Source organism: Podarcis pityusensis (assembly GCF_964106645.2).
Source record: "Podarcis pityusensis genome assembly, chromosome: W".
NCBI classification, from domain to species: domain Eukaryota; kingdom Metazoa; phylum Chordata; class Lepidosauria; order Squamata; family Lacertidae; genus Podarcis; species Podarcis pityusensis.
Window position 1 is genome coordinate 32,308,781 of NC_138045.1, and position 5,197 is coordinate 32,313,977.

At 47.1% G+C, this 5,197-nt stretch overlaps 1 long non-coding RNA gene across 1 annotated transcript; it reads right to left on the reverse strand.

The window, feature by feature from the left end:
* Positions 1 to 721: 721 nt before the first annotated feature.
* Positions 722 to 3,166, reverse strand: LOC308467838. The gene is made up of 3 exons (XR_013981333.1): positions 3,095 to 3,166; positions 2,020 to 2,301; positions 722 to 828 (listed from the first exon to the last, which is right to left on the reverse strand). It is a non-coding gene; the product is annotated as an uncharacterized lncRNA (long non-coding RNA).
* Positions 3,167 to 5,197: the final 2,031 nt, after the last annotated feature.

The window sequence follows — 5,197 nt, forward strand, 5'->3', positions numbered from 1 at the left end:
TAAATCTGACATCAAGAATCACAAAACAGAGAAACCAGTAGGAGAACACTTTAATCTCCCAGGACATTCTATACAAGATCTCAAAGTAGCTGTTTTACTACAAAGGAATTTCAGAAATAGACTGGAAAGAGAAGCTGCTGAATTGCAACTCATTACCAAACTTAAAACCATGGAGAAACCTGGTTTGAACAAAGACATTGGATTCTTATCCCATTTTACATGACTAAGCCATTTCTCACCTTCTCACCCCTTGCCTTTTCCTGTAAGACCCATTACAGTCGTTAAGAGTCGTCAGCAGGCTCATCTCAGCTATCTGCCAATCTCCCATTCCCACCACCCTTCTGAGTAATACCCCTCCCCACCTTCTCACTATATAGAAGGATCTGGCAACTTCTGTTTCAGTGTATCTGAAGAAGTGTGCTTGCACACGAAAGCTCATACCAAGAACTAACTTAGTTGGTCTTAAAGGTGCTACTGGAAGGATTTTTTTTTATTTTGACTATGGCAGACCAACACGGCTACCTATCTGTAACTTTTTGAGGTGAGTACTCTACACAGTACTGTGGGAGATGCACCACAAATTTGTGTAACAGCATTAGGATATTTGCAGTTTTACTTTCAATTCCTTTCCTACTGAATTTCTGGCATCAAATTTGCTTTAACCATTCCCCAGGCTCTTCCTCCCCCTCGCACCCCAGAGCCTTGCTGCTACTCACCAACATTCTTACACCAGATGGTGACTTTTGGCCTCTCTGAACTCAGGAGCTGATGGAGGCTGGAAACCATCTTGTCCATGTTTTCCACAACTGTCATGGGTCCATCAAGGATCTGAGGAGCACAGGAGCAGCTTCCCAAACCTTATCATCATCATCATCATCATCATCATCATCCGATGTTGCCCAAGGGTTTCCCTGGCCCTCCTCCTGCAGACTGGGGGGGGGGGGCAGCACATAATAGCATCTCTGAGGGGCTGCCCCATTGAAGAGAGCAAAGGCTGCTTAACATATTGCAGGGGGTTGGAACGAAATGGCCCTTGGGGTCCCTTCCAACTGTACAATTCAATGGTTCTATGATTCTATGACCTCTCTGCTGCTTAAGTTACTGGAGGGTAGATTTTGGTCAAAGATTAGGGAAGCTTCTTGATAGTAGGGAGAGTTTGACAATGGAGCCAGTCACACAGAGGGAGGTGTTATGAGACATCAGATAATCCTGATGGAAACGGAAGCAGAGTTTGCTTATTTGCCCCATGTCTGGAACAGAAATCAATGAATATGATTGGTCTTCACCTTTGTTGTGTTCAGCTTGCCAATGATATGGAACCAATTGGGATTCCTGCATTGCAGGGGTTTGGACTAGATGACCCTGAGGATCCCTTCCAACTCTGCAGTCCTTTGATTCTATGATCTGCCCTTCCAAACCAAATTGTGTTTCCTTTGCATTGAAATGGATGTTGTGGAATAATGTAGTAAATCATGTAATAAAGTACATATTTAGTTGCGTAAAATTCTGCCACAGCAGACAGTGGGATTGATAACTTAGATTTTTGCCAGAAGTCTAACTGCTGTGAGCATAGGTGTGATGCAACTCATTTAATTAAGGTGTGTACCCAGGGATATTTATTTCCTTATATATTTCTACCTTCCTGAAAATCTTCCAGCAGAGGCTGGACAACCATCTAGTGTTTCTTTATTTATTGTGTTTCTATCTCACCTCCCCCCACCCCGCCAAATAAACCTCCAAGGAGCTCAAGGTATCCCCTCCGTGTTTAACCCCCGAACAACCGCCCTGTGAGGTCAGTGGGACTAAGAGGCCTGCATTGCCTTCCAAGGTCACCTCTGTCAGCTTCATGGCCCTAGGGTCTCCCATGGGTCCTGGTCTGGCCACATACTCTCAAGGACGGAAACGGATGGTGGACCATCAGGACTGCTTTAGCTTTCTGGATTTCCTGCCTCAAACATTGGGGCTCACCAGACCCCCCCCCCTCGCCTGCCCCTTACTTCTAGGAAGCCATGATTTTACCGGCTTTATTTTGGACCACTCCTCAGCGTTCTGCTCCTCCAGGATTGCCCCGGCAATTGCCACGTAGTGCTGCCCCAGCTGCTCCAGCGTTGCCAGTTCCTCCGGCTCGTTGGCATCCATGTCTGAGACCTCCTTCAGCAGTTGCAAGATGCCCAGAGGAGCAGCTGCATCCAGAGATGTCGGCTCAGCGTCCGTCAGGACCGTCTCCACCACCCCTAGGTAACCAGCGGCTACTGAAAGGTCCACGCCTCGGGCTTCTGCCTGGAAGACACTCTCGGGAATCTGTAGCCAGAAACAAGACCCCCAGGTTAGAGAAGGGGGACTAAATGGGGGCAGGGTGGGTGAAGGGGTGTGTGTGCCTCCCCTTTTGGAAAAATCCACCCAGATGTGTCTGATCTGCACAAAGCCATTTTTGAAGTATTTTTAGTAGCAGTTGTTCCAAAATCTGTTATATGGGAACTTTGGGTTGGGAGCAGTGCACAAGCTGAAGGCACTTTAGGGGAAAGTGTGTAGGGAAGCCATAAATCCGGGAGTGGGGGGGCGGGGACAGAGGGGCAATGTGGAGAGCTGAGATGAGAAGATGTGCCAATAGATGTCTGTGCCCCACAACCAGACTTTAAGAAGCTTTGCCCACCGTGGGTCTCCTGAGACAAGGCTAGACACTTGTCACGTGTCCCCAGAGCTGTGGCTCAGTGGAAGAGCTCTGGCTTTGAGTGAGGAAGGTTCCAGATTCAATCCCACTCCCCATCGGCAGCTCCAGGTAGAGCTACGAATGGCCCCTGCCAGAAATCATCCTGCTCAGCTAGATGGCTCTGGGGTCTGGCAGCTTCTTACAGAAATTACAGAACTGTGAAGCTGAAAGGGACCCCATGGATCTTCAAGTCCAACCCCCTGCAACCTGTACCACCCCAAATTCTCCCAGAAATCAACTTCCCTACAGACTCACCCAGGAAACACTTGGGGGCACTGAGAAAAGGCTCCAGGGCCCATGAGGCCTGGCCAGCAACACAGTGATGCTGGACCACAGGTGGAAGCCCTCAGGGTTGAAGGGCTGAAGCCAATGCTTTAGACTCACCACTGTCGCATTCGCTCATGCATTAACCTGAGCTATGAGCTGTGGGACAGGTTTTGACTGTGCTTTCTTCAAGATCTGAGGGGGAAACAGCAGACATGCAAATGGAAGGTTGTGGAAGGTGGTTTACAAAGTTAGTACCTCACCCATTTCATGGAGCCAGGTAAAAACATTCCTCTTCAACTAGGGCTTTGGCTGATTAAGCCATCTACGGCTTTTAAGTGTGATAGTGGGGGAGGGGTGTTGTTGTTTTGCTATTATGCTATGTAATTTGTGTTTTCATGTTGTATTTTCATGTTGTAAACTGCCCTGTGATCTTCAGGTGCAGGATGGCATATAAATTTTAATAAGAGGAAGATTAATTCTTTCCACAGCCCTGCAAGGTAGACAAGGTCAAAAGAGAGCAACTGGCCCAAAGTCACCCAGAGCACTTTGTGGTCAAGGGGGGAGTTGAACCGGTGTCTCTCTAGGCCCCAGTCTGACACTCTGACCTCAAATCCAGGCTGATCCAACAACTGGGGATACCAGAAGTACCCTTCTCCCCTGGAAACCATCCCAGTGATGAAGACCTGCTTCAGAGGCACAGTTTCCTTGCTGAACAAGGCATGACAGGGCCTTCCCAGTGCTGGCTCCAAAACCTTGGAACTCTCTTCCAGAGGAAGTGGAATCTGATCCCTCGCTCCCAGCCTTGTGGCACTTTGGCATGAGATTGAGGAATATGAGCATTTAAATAAATAAATATTCTATTATCATTATCAAATAAACATTTCCATTAATAAAAAGTGGCTTGTGTTTTAATTAACGGGAAGAGGGGGTGAACCACTCTGGTAATTGTAGCTTTGTGAGAGGAATAGGGGTCTCTTGACAACTCTCAGAACTCTCAGTGGACTTGTTGTTGTTGTTTAGTCATTTAGTCGTGTCCGCCTCTTTGTGACCCCATGGACCAGAGCACGCCAGGCACTCCTGTCTTCCACTGCCTCCCGCAGTTTGGTCAAACTCATGCTGGTAGCTTCGAGAACACTGTCCAACCATCTCATTCTCTGTCGTCCCCTTCTCCTTGTGGCCTCCATCTTTCCCAACATCAGGGTCTTTTCCAGGGAGTCTTCTCTTCTCATAATTTGGCCAAAGTATTGAAGCCTCAGCTTCACGATCTGTCCTTCCAGTGAGCACTCAGGGCTGATTTCCTTAAGAATGGATGCGTTTGATCTTCTTGCAGTCCATGGGACTCTCAAGAGTCTCCTCCAGCACCAGAATTCAAAAGCATCTATTCTTCGGCGATCAGCCTTCTTTATGGCCCAGCTCTCACTTCCATACATCACTACTGGGAAAACCATCGCTTTAACTATACAGACCTTTGTTGGCAAGGTGATGTCTCTGCTTTTTAAGATGCTGTCTAGGTTTGTCATTGCTTTTCTCCCAAGAAGCAGGCGTCTTTTAATTTTGTGACTGCTGTCACCATCTGCAGTGATCATGGAGCCCAAGAAAGTAAAATCTCTCACTGCCTCCATTTCTTCCCCTTCTATTTGCCAGGAGGTGATGGGCCTAGTGGCCATGATCTTTGTTTTTTTGATGTTGAGCTTCAGACCATATTTTGCGCTCTCCTCTTTCACCCTCATTAAAAGGTTCTTTAGTTTCTCCTCACTTTCTGCCATCAAGGTTGTGTCATCTGCATATCTGAGGTTGTTGATATTTCTTCCGGCAATCTTAATTCCGGCTTGGGATTCATCCAGCCCTGCCTTTCGCATGATGAATTCTGCATATAAGTTAAATAAGCAGGGAGACAATATACAACCTTGTCGTACTCCTTTCCCAATTTTGTACCAATTAGTTGTTCCATATCCAGTTCTAACTGTAGCTTCTTGTCCCACATAGAGATTTCTCAGGAGACAGATGAGGTGATCAGGCACTCCCATTTCTTTAAGAACTTGCCATAGTTTGCTGTGGTTGACACAGTCAAAGGCTTTTGCATAGTCAATGAAGCAGAAGTAGATGTCTTTCTGGAACTCTCTAGCTTTCTCCATAATCCAGCGCATGTTTGCAATTTGGTCTCTGGTTCCTCTGCCCCTTCAAAATCCAGCTTGCACTTCTGGGAGTTCTCAGTCCACA